This window comes from Lepidochelys olivacea (assembly GCF_965140295.1).
Source record: "Lepidochelys olivacea isolate rLepOli2 genome assembly, chromosome: 2".
In the NCBI taxonomy this organism is placed as follows: Eukaryota; Metazoa; Chordata; order Testudines; family Cheloniidae; genus Lepidochelys; species Lepidochelys olivacea.
The window spans coordinates 44433067-44448464 of NC_140412.1; the positions used below are offsets into that span (position 1 = coordinate 44433067).

Here is a 15398-nt window from a genome sequence, read left to right on the forward strand (position 1 = left end):
CCCACACCAAAGACTCTTATGCAAAGTAAGCAGTCATGGTATAAGAGGGAAGGTTCTCTCATGGATTGGTAACTGGTTAAAAGATAGGAAACAAAGGGTAGGAATAAATGGTCAGTTTTCAGAATTGGTAAATAGTGGTGTCCCCCAGAGGTCTGTACTGGGACCAGTCCTATTTAACATTCATAAATGATCTGGTAAAAGAGCTAAACAGTGAGGTGGCAAAATTTGCAGATGATACAAAACTACTCAAAATTGTTAAGTCCCAGGCAGACTGTGAAAAGCTACAAAAGGGTCTCTCAAAACTGGGTGACTGGGCAACAAAATGGCAGATGAAATTCAATGTTAATAAATGCAAAGTAATGTACATGGGAAAAAATAATCCCAACTATGCATATAAAATGATGGGGTCTAAATTACCTGTTACCACTCAAGAAAGAAATCTTGGAGTCATTGTGGATAGTTCTCTGAAAACATCCACTCAATGTTCAGCAGCAATCAAAAAAGTGAACAGAATGTTGGGAATCATTAAGAGAGGGATAGATAATAAGACAGAAAATATTGCCTCTATATAAATCCATGGTATGCCCACATCTTGAATACGGCATGCAGATGTGGTTTCCTCATCTAAAAAAGATATATTGGAATTGGAAAAGGGGTTCAGAAAAGGGCAACGAAAATGATTAGGGGTATGTAATGGTTGCTGTATGAGGAGACATTAATAAGACTGGGACTTTTCAGCTTGGAAAAGAGATGACTAAGGGGGGATACGATAGAGGTCTATAAAATCATGACTGTTGTGGAGAAAGTAAATAAGGAAGTGTTATTTACTCCTTCTCATAACACAAGAACTAGGGGCCACCAAATGAAATTAGGCAACAGGTTTAAAACAAACAAAAGGAAGTATTTTTTCACACAATGCACAATGAACCTGTTGAACTCCTTGACAGAGGATATTGTGAAGGCCAAGACTATAACAGGATTAAAAAAATAACTAGATAAATTCATGGAGGATAGGTCCATCAATGGCTATTAGCTAGGATAGGCAGGGATGGTGTCCCTAGCTTCTGTTTGTCAGAAGCTGGGAATGGGCACCAGGGGATGGATCACTTGATGACTATCTGTTCTGTTCATTCCCTCTGGAGCACCTGGCATTGGCCACTGTTGGAAGACAGGGTGCTGGGCTAGATGGACCTTTGGTCTGACCCAATATGGCCATTCTTATGTTCTGAGTCCCTTTCCCCCTTCAAGACTACAAATGGCTGAAAAGAGGCTTCCTTCTTCCTAAGCTTTCCATTCCTTTTGCCTCTTTCCTCCATCTCCCACCCAAAACTTCTTGGTATCTCCCGTTTCCTCACACACCCAAGCTTTCTGTCCCCCAGAATGCTGATGGTGGGCTCTGGGAAGATGTTACTGCCTAGAGCTACTTCTTCACTTTCTGTAGTGTGACTGCAGTGCATTGAGAGTACTAAGCACTATTCTATCCAGGTTCTTACCTCATGCACATCTCTGAAGTATTGGTGTGCCATAGGGTATATCTACACTACAGTTCAACACCCACAGCTAGCTCTTGTCAGCTGGCTCGGTCTTATGGGGCTCAGGCTGCAGGGCTATAAAACTGCAGTGAACCTGGACAACTACACTGCAGTTTTATAGCCCCACAAGAGGAAGACCAAGGACAGGGTAGGCCCATTATTCAATGAGGAGGGAAAACAATAACAGAAAATGTGGAAATGGCAAAAGTGCTCAATTACTTTTTTGTTTTGGTTTTCACCAAAAAGGTTAGTAGCGATTGGACATCCAACATGGTGAATGCCAGTGAAAATAAGGTAGGCTCAGAGGCTAAAATAAGGAAAGAACAAGTTAAAAATTACGTAGATGTCTTCAAGTAACCAGGGCCTGAAGAAATACAATGCCAGGAAGAACGATGCTAGAGGAGTCACCCCATATCTTTTGATGTTTGGGTGAGAGCCAAGATTACCCATAGACCTGTGGTTTGGGGTGTCAGAGGATGCAGAAAGCTATGAGACACATCAGCAGTATTTTTCCCAACTAAGAGAAAAACTACAATAAAAACTTATTGCTTGGCTATGGCTGATGCCCACAAGAACTAAGATAGTAACATGCACTGGTATGATGCTAGGGTGCATTTGCAGGAGCTCCATCCAGGGGACAGAGTTCTGCTGCAAAATTTGGGTGTGCTGGCAAACACAAGATTGCCAACATATGGAAGGCAATACCTTACTTGGTGGTGGAAAAGCTAGGAGATCTGCCAGTCTACAAGATTAAACCTGAGTTAGACCCAGGGCCAGTACCAAGAGATGCAGGGGCCTGTGCCAGTAGCGGGGGTACCCTCAAGGGAACCCTCACCATCCCTAGCCCAAGAAGAAGTCCCCCCTGTCCCTGCCATGCCCATTCTAAATAGACACAACAAAGTTATAAGGTCAGTAAACAGGCTAACTTAAAATGCACCTGGAGTGGTTAGTGAAGAAGTGACAATTAGTTACAATTAACTTGTGGCAGCCATAGTGGGGTTCCTCAGACCCTTTGAGGAGAACTCATGCAGTTGGTATAATTTGGAGTGTGATTTGCTGGGGTGGCAAATTCTCAGCTGGGGGAAGATGTAAGCAGCATCTGAATGAGTTCTCCCCTGACAGGTAGCTGGGAAGGGAGAGATTTCAGGAGCAAACTATTTACAAAAACACACCTACTCTGCCTAGATATCCAGCAGACAGAGCGGTGTTGCTCAAAGTGATCAACTTTGGCTGGTGTTGGGTTACAAATCACTTTAGTACTGAATGCAGGGGTAGTGAAATGTTGTTATCAATGTTGATGTCTTTATTGTATGAATAAAGGGGAACAGAACTGTGCTTAACCTGTCCTGACTCACAGAATCATAGAAGATTAGAGTTGGAAGAGACCTCAGGAGTTCATCTAGTCCAACCTCCTGCCCAAAGCAGGACCAACCCCAACTAAATAATCAGCCAGGGATTTGTCAGGCTGGGCCTTAAAAACCTCTAAGGATGGAGATTCCACCACCATCAGCAGAAAGGACCTTGTTAAGCCAGGGGCTCGAATGCCAGACCCCTGTGAAAGCAAGAGGGGTGGGGACAGGTGTCCCAGCCAGGAAGTGTGAACTCTCCCTAAGGGTCCTGGTCTGGTTTAACCTGTTCCTCCCCACTGTTCAAAGATAGAGCTAAATAGGCTCTATTGGGAGCCTTTTGTTATTTTAAATGCTCAAAAGAGCTGAAACCACTTGTGGTGGGACAGTGTCTTTGTCTAGCCTGCTAAGAGCTGAAAATCACTAAGAGCTGACAATCACTAAGAGACTGACCTGCAGAAGTCACAGCAGAGAGGCAGGTGGCAGCAGAAGGTGACTGATGGACGGGCAGGCAGAGGGAGTGGTGGACAGTCGGCTGGCGGGAGCAGCAATCAAGTGCTCAGATGGCGGAGTAAGCCAGGTGCCTTCTTCCCAGGTTGGGAGGTGAACTCACACAGATACACCTTTGAACCCTGGGTCCTCACTGACCAAGGACAACCACTGTGAGTGGGGTATGGTGAGGGAGCAGAGGGAGGCACAGTAAAGGAACTTTTGGTTGTAGAACTCAAGAACATGAGGCAGAAGACTCTGCCCCACACATTCTGGGGTGGGTGTCCTGCTGAGTTTTATGTTTATGATTCCTGCTTGCGGCATTTCCCCTAATTATTGTCAGGTGATGTCCCTCCTTTCATTAAAAGTTTCTTTTCTACACTCAGATTCTGTGCTTGTGAGTGGGGAAGTATTGCCTCTCAGAGGCATCCAGAGGTGGTGTGTTATTTTCCCAGATTACTGGGTGGAGGTTGATCTGGTTCTGTGTTGTACTGTTGAAAAGGAACCCATAGATATTGAAGGTGACCCTGGTTGCTGCTGGCTCCACCTAGCAGAAGAGTTACACATGCCTCATGGGTTTTTGGCGGGAGGTGTTTCAGAGATCTAGCTGAGCTGCCTCCCATCCTGTGCACTCACCATGCTGCTATGAGAGGAACCAACCATTGTGTGCTTTAATCCTTGGGAGTCTGAACAGAGAGCAGACACTGCCTCTTTCTTAGGGTCCACAGGCACATTCTCGGGAGGCAGACCCTCTAGTTGTCACCTCCTCCTGAAAGCTTAGACCCCACAGTACACCTGCCTACTAATTAGCCGGGCCCTGGGACTAATGCTGACCTCTCAGATTACCATGTACCTTAAACACACCTTCTTCCAGAATGCCAGGCATGTGAGCATTCTGTGTCCATAGCTTAACTCTTCAAGGGCACATGATAGGGATAACACATAACACACACAGACTTTAAACAGCATTCCAAAACAACATTGCCTTTTACTCATGCACACAAGAAATACATGAGTCTATACTAACAGCATAAACCCTACATACATTTTCCACTACCACAATTTTCTGACCATTATAAAGCATTCTTTGGGCTTACCTCTGAGTCCTTTAGGGCAATGGTTCTCAAAGCTGGTCTGCTGCTTGTTCAGGGAAAGCCCCCTGGCGGGCCAGGCCGGTTTGTTTACCTGCCGCGTCTGCAGGTTTGGCTGATTGCGGCTCCCACTGGCTGCAGTTCGCCACTCCGGGCCAATGGGGACTGCGGGAAGGGCAGCCAGCATGTCCCTCGGCCTGCGCCGCTTTCTGCAGCCCCCATTGGCCTGGAGCAGTGAACTGTGGCCAGTGGTAGCCGTGATTGGCTGAACCTGCAGACGTGGCAGGTAAACAAACTGGCCCAGCCCGCCAGGGGGCTTTCCCTGAACAAGCGGCGGACCGGCTTTGAGAATTACTGCTTTAGGAGAGTCCAGGTTCCTTCTGCAGCATGTGTCTTTTGTTCTCAATCATGGAGCCTCTTTCTCCAGGTCAGCTTGCTATATGACCTTGGTTGGTCCTGCAGCTAAACTGGACCCTCCTGTTTCTATAACATACCATAGCTTACCAGTTTCTTCACTTCTTTTTGCCCCAAATTTCCTCTGGAGCTCTGACTCTTCCCTGACCCACTCAGCCTCTGTGATTTTTCTTTATTCTGCATTTAGGGATTCTCCACTCTCCAAATGCCAGCCACCTGCAGCGGGTAAGAGAAAATGGGTTCTCCTTGGACTTGAACTAACCCATAGTCCCAAAATGCTTTCCCCTGAATAGGTGGTTGCTGAATTTTGACAAACCCTCATTGTACCTTGCCTGGGAAGGCCATGACACAGCCCTTATCAGTGTAACCCTTCTGCCCGTCAGAGTTAGCAGCAACAAGGGCCGGGTTCAATATCTAGGGGATCCATTCCAATAACACAATGCAAATCGGCTTGAGCCCCACTCAGTGACCTGAGACAAATATATACCACCCCTGCTGGGCACCTCCAAGAGGCAATACTTCCCCTCTCACAAGCACAGAGTCTGAGTGTAGCAAAAAGCCTTTTAATAACAGAGAGAAACAATGTGGCATTATGTTGGGGAAACACCACCAACAGGATTCATAACACAACCCATGAGCAAAAAAACCCACCCCAAGCAAATTGGGGCATGCCCCTTTCCCTTTGGTTCTTGAGTCCAGCAACCCCAAATCACCCAAAGTCCCAAAAGTCCGATGACCCAAAAGTCTCTGTCCCTGGTCAGGGCAGCCCCAGAGTTCGAAAGTTTATCTGCAGAGCTTTACCTCCCAACCTGGGTGGAGATGGGAGCAGGGGTAAGAGGCACCTTACATGATCTGAAGCTGACCGCCCCACAGCTCCATAGGGCTCCGCTCCGCCAGCCACCCCACGAACTGCTTCGTTCAGCTCCGCTCTGCGGCCCACAAGCAGCTCCCGCCGTCCTACGAACTGCTCCACCAGCCGGTCCACAAACTGCTCCGCGTCCCACCAGCAGCTCCCGCCGTCCTATGAACTGCTCCACCAGCCGTCCCGCAAACTGCTCCACAATATATCTTCAGGCTCCCCCACTACTTAACGCAACGCTCAGTGATTTCAGCTCTTAGTCAGTTCAGCTCTTTGGTGAATTCAGCTTGTAGTAGGGGAGCCTCAGTGCTGGTGCACTGTTAGCCCAAAGTGAGCTCAGCAGCCTGTAACTAGACTTCTAATTAAATCAAAATTAGCTCTGATATTCCACAGTGGAGAGAGGAGGAAGTGCAATTAGCATGTAAGGCCCTCACCAAGGGGCCCATGCCACCAAGTATTAATACTTGTCCCCAGCCTCTCTCAACTCACACAGTTTTGGAACCCATGACCCTTGCCTAGCGAGTGCTACTTAGTTGATGGTGAGTCCCTCCAGCATAACAAAAGGCCAAGTACAGTTCCAAGCACAGTTCCCATAATCAGGGTAATAACAATTTATTCTTCCTGCCCCAATAACGGAGACACTGGGGATCGCACAGCAGCCAAAATGACCATTTGGGCAGGTATGGCCTCATTCTAGGCGGGGTGGGTGTGCCTATGCAAATGAGATCGGTTCCTGAAGTTCTTTTCCACAACTTGCCACACGTCACCACCAGATGTCAGAGCGGAGCTCATCCTGATACTGCTTACATCAGCAAGTATGGAATCCACATACACAGAGGTATTCATTGATACATCATCTTTCATAGTAACAACTTCATAATGTCAGCCAGAATTCATAAGTTGTACTGACGGATTCTCCAAATTGTCACAAGATGTAAGTTGACAAAAAAGGAATGTTTTTGTTATAGAATCAGAAAATGGTTACATTTGTATTATCTTATATCTTAAATATAAGTCTTGAATTAGTTGCTTCACCAAAAACAAGAAGGCTGCCAGAACACTAAACTCAGGTAATTCAGGAATAAAAGTCCTTTTGGAGGAGCACAAGTTAGTGAGAAGGAGGAGCCAAAAGCTTTTAATGTTTTATTAATTAGCTAGTATTATTATTTTATTTCAGAAGCACTGACAGGCCCCAACCAAGACCAGGACCCCATTGTGCTAGGCACTGTACAAGCACACTAAAAGAAAGTCCCTGCTCTGAAGTTTATAATCTAAGCAAACAAGACAAAGGGCAAAAGCAACAATACACTAGTGTCATTTTTCAGATGAAAAACGGAAGTACAGAGAGATTAAGTTTCAGCTGCAAGGTCATGCAGGTACAGTCAGGAATTGAACCCAAATCTCCCACCTCCTAGTTCAATGCAAGTCACTTCCCTCCCTTGGCCTCAGTTTCCTCATCTGTAAATGGGGGGAATGATTCTGCTCTCCTTCGTAAAGCACTTTCATATATACCGAGCTAGGTGATAGTCTGTTGATGAAGCAGAAGGCCATGTTTCCTCTCTTCCTAAGACCACAAGCAAGCCACCCTGAACCGGTGGGATGTGGATCCCTAATGATTGCAAAAAACAAAACCCTCCAACAGATAATCACAGTAGGTAGTGGCAGGTACAACAGAAGACATAACTAGCTGAATGGACAAGGACACTGACATTACTTCTGTCAAGGTTCCCCCCCCACTCTGAACTCTAGGGTACAGATGTGGGGACCTGCATGAAAACCTCCTAAGCTTACTTTTACCAGCTTAGGTTAAAACTTCCCCAAGGTACAAATTAATTTTATCCTTTGCCCTTGGAATATCCACTGCCACCACCAAACTCTAACTGGGTTTATTGGGAAACGTAGTTTGGACACGTCTTTCCCCCCCAAATCCTCCCAACCCTTGCACCCCACTTCCTAGGAAAGGTTTGGTAAAAATCCTCACCAATTTGCATAGGTGACCACAGACCCAAACCCTTGGATCTGAGAACAATGAAAAAGCATTCAGTTTTCTTACAAGAAGACTTTTAATAGAAATAGAAGTAAATAGAAGTAAAGGAATCACCTCTGTAAAATCAGGATGGTAGATACCTTACAGGGTAATTAGATTCAAAACATAGAGAATCCCTCTAGGCAAAACCTTAAGTTACAAAAAAGACACACAGACAGGAATAGTCATTCTATTCAGCACAGTTCTTTTCTCAGCCATTTAAAGAAATCATAATCTAACACATACCTAGCTAGATTACTTACTAAAAGTTCTAAGACTCCATTCCTGTTCTATCCCCGGCAAAAGCAGCATACCGACAGACACAGACCCTTTGTTTCTCTCCCTCCTCCCAGCTTTTGAAAGTATCTTGTCTCCTCATTGGTCATTTTGGTCAGGTGCCAGCGAGGTTACCTTTAGCTTCTTAACCCTTTACAGGTGAGAGGATTTTTCCTCTGGCCAGGAGGGATTTTAAAGAGGTTTACTCTTCCCTTTATATTTATGACAACTCCACTGTCTGACCAATATCCCTCAAGTGGGAGCTTAGGCTTGAGGTATATTGGTCATACTGCTGAGATGGAAAGCTCACTCTCCTTTTCTGCCAATGAACTTTGATTTTTGCCCTACCTGTGGTTTCGTTCATGAAGATAACACAGTGTATCTGCTACAGCTGATATGAAGCTGTTTTCAGCACCTGGACCAACAAAGCATTAAAAAGAGCCCAAAACACACAGCATCACCCACTTTCCATTAATGAAATGCAAAACAAAGACATTTTAAAATTGAGATTTTTAAAAAAAGAATCTATGCATGCCAAAGAGAAAAGTAATGTTCATCATTGTTTAAAGAGATCAGGAACTAGTTTCAAACTTTGGCTGCTATAAGCCAGTAGTTAAGATTAGCAGTTGTTATAATAAGACAATGTTGACAATTCTAAATTACATATCACCTGATAAGAAGGGGGGTCAGAAATGAACATATACTACTTCATCCACTGGGAAAGTTTTCTATAACAGAAAAATTAAAAAGCCATGATAATGTTAAAGTAAAGAGTGTAATAAGTGCTAGCAGTGTTAGCATTTTACAACAGTGAGGAAAAAAGTTGCAACGGCTATTCACACTATATGGGCATACATAATGAAAATTAGAGTACAAGCTCTTACAGGGAGGGGCAATAACTATTTGTTTTCATGGCAATGAAACATGCTGTCAGTGCTGAATAAATAATTTACCCCTGAACATATTGGCTAGCCAGTTTCCTGCGTTAAGGGTGAACCTCTAGAGGTGTCCCTCCTGTAGATGAGGAAGGAGGGAAGTGGGATTTTGTGGGAAGTGGGGCTGGTACAGAATTCAGACACACCCTGCTTTACCCATGGAATGAGAAACAAAACATGGAGAGTGACAGCAGTGACTCTGTCCTGGCACAGATCCCAGACTTTGGAGGCTCAGCACTTGGCAGTTAGTTGGGTGTTTTAAAATGAAAATAGGGCTGGAGAGAAAGAAGGGTGAGAGACAAGAATGGACTTCAATGAAGAATTCAAAGGATGAATGAACTCATACTAAAGTATGCTTCCCTTTAACCAAGCAAACTTTAAAGAGGGGGAACAGATAACTGTCCAAAAAAGTTAAGTACCAGCCAATGAGATTATTCAAATTCCCATTAATATGATTAACCTTTAACATAAGAATAATGAAAAAGTCTGATCCCTTAGTCTTCCAGACATTAAAAAATATTTTAAACATTAAAAAAAAAACAGCAAAATACTGCCAAAAGAAAATGTTATTTCACTTCAAAGGCCTGATATTTAGAATGGACCTTGCTTGGCCTCCTGTTTTTGCCTAGCAAATGCCTGAAAGCAAAAGTGAGGACACAAACTGCCTGATATCTGAGCAGGTTCACTTAGAGCAGTGGCTCTTCACCTTTCCAGACTACTGTACCCCTTTCAGGAGTCTGATTTGTCTTGTATATCCCAAGTTTCACCTCACTTAAAAACTACTTGCTTACAAAATCAGATATGAAAATACAAAAGTGTGATAGCACACCGTTACTGAAAAATTGCTTACTTTCTCATTTTTACCATATTATAAAATAAATAAATTGGATATAAATATTGTACTTACATTTCAGTGTATAGTATATAAAGCAATATATATACGCCATTATCTGTATGAAATTTTAGTTTGTACTGACTTCGCTAGTGCTTTTTATATAGCTTGTTGTAATATCTAGATGAGTTGATGTACCCCCTGGAAGATCTCTGTGGACCCCCAGAGGTACAAGTACCCCTGATTGAGAATCACTAGCTTAGGCCATGTCTATATGGGAATGTTAAATTGGATTAGTATGTTTGCTCTAAATATAGCAAATTACCTAATCCAACTGAAGTGTGGCCCACACGGCTTTATTATACTGTTGCAAGGTAGTTTGTTAATCACTGTGTCCACACAGCTCTGCACTTCTCTGAGCAATTATCCACCACTTGCCTCTATGCATTCTGGGATTTTCTTGCATTGTATTGCATTGCATTATGGAATGCCTACCAGAAGCTACAGGAATTCTGACTTGGGGACAAACTAATAAACTCTCATGATTGCTCCCCTGATATTCCATAATTCATCTGTATTTTGACTTGCTGTCAGGCAGCATGGAGGACACATTGCTGAGCATTGTGATAAGGGCATCATTAGAACAAACAGGATGATGCACATATTGGCAAACACAAAGCCGGCTGGATTTGGGTCAGAGGGTTTTGGATGAAATGGAAATATGACTACTGGTGGAGGAGGAGCAGAAGGATGAAATTGAGCAGTTACTTCTGTAGCTTTACTCAGTAGAGTACTACTTGTGGGCTCAGTCGTCCAGCACTGACTGGGGGAACAGGATAATGCTACAGAACTGGGTTAACCAGCAGCAGTTGCATAACTTCAGGATGTGGAAGATTGCTTTCCTAGAGTTTTGTGCAGAGCTCACTCTGGAGCTGCAGCGGCAGAACACCAACATGAGCTTTCCCCTCAGTGTGGAGAAGCAGGTGGCTGTCACAACTGGGAAGTTCACCATGCCCGCTGACTCCTGGTCAGTAACTAATCAGTCTGGTATTGGTAGGTCAACTGTTATGGGTGTTGTCATGGAGGTGTGTAGTACTATTCAGGGGTGCTACTGTGCCACTTCATAAATCTTGGTGTTGCCCAGATTGACCTTTCAGAGAAGGGACTGCCAGACTGTAAAAGGGACAATTGACGGGACCCATGTGCTTTTCCTTTCCACCATACCAGGCTGAAGTCTTTATCAATAGGAAGGGGTTTGTCTCTATGGTGACACAAGGCATGGTTGATCACCGTGGAAGGTTCACTAATGGTAACATGGTGTGATCTGGAAAGGCCCATGATGCCAGGATCTTTAGAAACTCAAACCTCTTTTCTGGAATGAACAAGGTAATTTTTGATTCTCCCACCCAATACGGAGATAAATGAAGTTATGATTCCTCCTGTCATTCTGGGAGACCCAGCTTACCCTCTGTTTGCCTCGTGTATAAAAACTTTTACTAGACATCTGGACAAGAGACGAGAGTGTATTGGTGTTGTAGCAACCAGGCAAGGTACTAACAAACTTCAACAGAACTTTATTTTTTAAGCGAAAATCTCTTTACCAAGCTGCTGCTGCACCCTCGGTAGCTCTCACTCTGCCTCCTCAACTTCCCCCCCATACTTCCTGTTTCCTGTCCTTGCAGACTCCCAACAGCCAGTGCTCCCAGTTCTAGTAATTACAAGCAGCATCTAAACACAATTGGCTATACCCTGAATGGATAAAGGTGAAAATTTCTGAATATTATGGACAGCCAAACACAGTGCCTCTGAAAATTGCCCCAAGTGCTTAGAGAAGCAGGGACAAGGAGACATTATGCTCTTATTTTGAGGCCGTTAGACGTTCGGCTGCATGCATGTGTTCTTTCAGTGTGCTGCACTGGCTCTAGCCAGATAGCCCGTACAGCAGGCTCTGATCGAATTGCCCAATTAATAAGACCACAAGACTTGGTTTAATTGCGAAGGCACCTGGCAAGGTTTATTGCCAACAAAGCATGGTGCTAGTGCCCTGGGGCAATGGTTACAGGTACACTAACACATGTATGCCCAGGACAACAGACCAGCTCAGACGAAGGGTTAAAGCAAGGCATCCCATGATTTATAGACTGAGACAAAGAATCTGGGATAAACAACTGAAGTGTTTCATGACATGTTTGTTACCTACCCATGTACTTTTATCCTGATGTTTCAAACAAAATATCCCTGTTCACCACCTGTCTTTGTACTTTTACTCCAGATGCTTCAGACAAAATATCTCTACTCATCACTTTTGTCAAACCATTTTATTGTGTGCTAAGCTGGGGAGTCCTTGTATTGGCCTGCTGGAATGTGTTTACATATTGAGTGTGTTTTAGCAATACTAGAAATACTAGTACTGAGTTCGTGTACTGGACACTAACTTGCAGGCAAGCATCTGCTTTTGCTAGGGCCTGTCTGTTGCTCCGAGCATAACTTTTGCTGACTTTGGTTCAGGCCTTGCTTCAAGCCCATGCTTCAGGCTCTCACTTCCTCCTACAGAGACCAGCACATAACTGTGTAATGAATATATTTTAACCAAGGAAATGACTGAAAGGTGTTTGTGTATTGATTTTATTAGGACTTGAGACCATAAGAGTGCTATTACATAATTGATGAGGGAGCTGTTCCATAAAGAATTTTTTCAGATGTTGTGAAAAGAAAGGTTTTAGCTAACAAATAAGACTACTTGAATAATAACTAAGAACACAATGCAAACTTAAGACTAATGGAACCATGGCATGCTCAGCATACAGTGCTCACAAGCTCCTGTAGGTGGGGCACTTGAAACAGTTCTGATTCTCCATCTCCAGGTGGGTTGAGTGGCAATGGAAGCACCTGGAATTAGATTGATTGAAAGGGAAGTTACAGAATGGTATGTTCACCATAGTCCGCAGGACAGCACAAGGATGGGGGACAGTGCTTGACCTTTGTAACAAAAGGTATCATAGCATAGTTGTTGGTCTCTGTATCATGTTCCTTTCCAGGGCCATACACTGCCTTTCAAGCCTTTGGGATTGCTCCTGACACCCTCTTTCTGCCTTTGTGGCCCTCTAGTTTGATGCAGGCATTACTTTCCTGAACTTTTCCGCTCATCTTTTTTCCTGCTTTGGCAGTTTGAGAACATTTTAGCAGGTGATAAGGCTGATGTATACAAAGGCAGTGGTGGTGTAGCTACTAAGAGAAATCAGGAAAAAAGCAGAAGAGGAAAACCAAGGACACAGACTGTCAGAAGCTGGAAGTGATCACTCAATAATTGCCTGTTTTGTTCATTCTCTCTGAAGCACCTGGTGTTGGCCACTGTCAGAAGACAGGATACTGGGCTAGAGGGATCATTGGTCTGATCCTGTATGGCCTTTGTTATTACTGTAACTAGAAAAGTTTAAATCCCCTCTCCCTGTACAGCTTATTGTAATACAGCACAATACTTACTAGCAGAGGTCCCCTTTGAAGTATTTCAGGATGGCTGTACATGTGGGACTCTGCTGTAGTCTGAGGAGTCTGCCATGCCCTACAGTTCCTGGTTGCCTGGAAATCTGTGCTCCTGCTCAGACCTCATACTATATGTGAGGTCTAAAGACACTTACAATTCTGTCCTGGGGTGCTTGCACTGTTGTCTCATTTGCTTTCTGGAAAATAACTGTCGACCACATCACTCTTTGAGGGAGGTGGAAACAGTCAAGCTGCTCATAATATGGACAAGTAATACGAGTATTACCAGAGATCCTGCTCTTGTCCCCTGTCTTCAAGTACTTCTGCAGAAGCTCCTTTGTTTTGACTTGGTACTGGGACAAGATCTGGGAGCGCCACTCACCTTAATTTGCTCTGACAGTATCTTGTAGATGACTGCATTCCACTTACTCTTCTCTCCAGCTGGGACTGGATATGCAGCTCTCCATAGGTGGTAATCAAGACCAATCCATGCCAAGGCAGGCACTGTTGGGGGTTGGGGCAGCAGCATGGCTGCTGTCCTGGGTGTACAACTGAATGTGTTAACTCAGCACTACCTTGTATTGAAGAAGAGGGTATATACCTGCATCATGCCAGCATTTAAACAGAGGTAATGTCTGGTGAAGATGATACTCCTCCTCTGACGGTGGAAACACAAAGGTAAACTGATTCAGGCATAAAGCAATGCACTATGGGATAGCAGGGAATGCCTGATAGAAGCTGAGTAGTTAGAAATGTGTCCATATGAACCTTAGAGGAACTATATTCTGAAGAGTTACTCCTGTTTCAAAGAGGATTAATTACTGTGACCTAAGACATCAAATTTGATTGAATAATGCTTGTATGTGGATACAAGGCACTTCAAAAAAACCCAACCAAACAAAAAGCAACAACCCCAAACTAAAATTAATCTTACGCAACTTCTCAAGGTAGAGAAGACTATAGAAATGTACAGGTACATACCTGCAAAATGGTACCTCCTGGTATAACAGTTGTTATAAAACAGAGGTGGGCAAACTACGGCCTGGAGGACTGTCCTGCCCAGCCCAGCCCTCGAGATCCCAGCCTAGGAGGCTAGCCCCTCCCTCACAGCCTCAGCATGGGAGGGCACTGCACTGTGGGGGCAGTGGAGAGCAGGGAGGGAGGCTCACCTGCAGCCACAGGGGAGCAGGCGGGCCGCAGGAGCACTGGGTGGCCATGCAGCTGGCCAGAGAGAAGCGGCACTTGGAAGTAGAAACTGCCGCTTCTCTCCAGCTGCGCGGCTGCCCCTGCTCCTCCTCCCCCCATGTTCGCAGGGCCGCATTCTGAAAGGGGCTTTGGGGGGGGGGGTGGATAGGTGTCGGGGCAGTTAGGAAGAAGGCGGGGCTGGGGTCCCAGGGTGCGGGTAGGGTCAGGGGGTCCCAAGTCGGGTGGTCAGGGAACAAGTAGGGGGTTCTGAGGGATAGCAGTCAGGGGCAGGAAGTGGGAGGGGGCGGTTAGGGTTTGGGGAGGTACAGCCTTCCCTACCGGGCCCTCCATACAGTTTTGGAACCTCGATGTAGCCCTCAGGCCAAAAAGTTTGCCTACCTCTGTTTTAAGAGAAACTGAATACAAAAAACCCAATCAAATCCTTAAAACCACAACCTTAAGTATCAAAGTAGACACAGTAGCAAGTGTCACAATTTAAGATTAGTGCTCCTCTTTTCCTTCAGGGAATCCTGGCCAACAGAGTGATTATATTCACTTTAACATGAATATATCTTCAGAATATGAATTAAATATAAATTGTAAAGTTGAACTCTTAACTTCTACTTAAGAAGTGTTGTGAAAAGTTATTCAAGGCAGCTTCTACAGATTTAGTGTGTTTTCTTCAGTACCTCCATCTAGAAGGTATTTATTTTTGCAGTAGAAGCAGAAGTGGTGGTGTTATTATATACCAGTGCTAGAGGACTAACCACAATGCATTGGGGATCATGTCATCTATCCCAAGATAGCTAGAAGTAAACACCACACATTTTGAAGGTTAGGTTGCAGCAAGACAAACTATAAGAAGCGTATATTTGCATTAAAATGCAATGGTACTGTGAAATTGCTTTAGGCAAGTTAGGAAGCAGGAGT

At 44.5% G+C, this 15398-nt stretch overlaps 1 protein-coding gene across 1 annotated transcript in view; it reads right to left on the bottom strand.

Annotated features, from left to right (window-relative positions):
* PDP1 (pyruvate dehydrogenase phosphatase catalytic subunit 1) overlaps positions 1 to 15398 on the bottom strand; it is a 669997-nt gene that overhangs the window by 41790 nt on the left and 612809 nt on the right. The gene's annotated exons all lie outside the window — the stretch shown is intronic.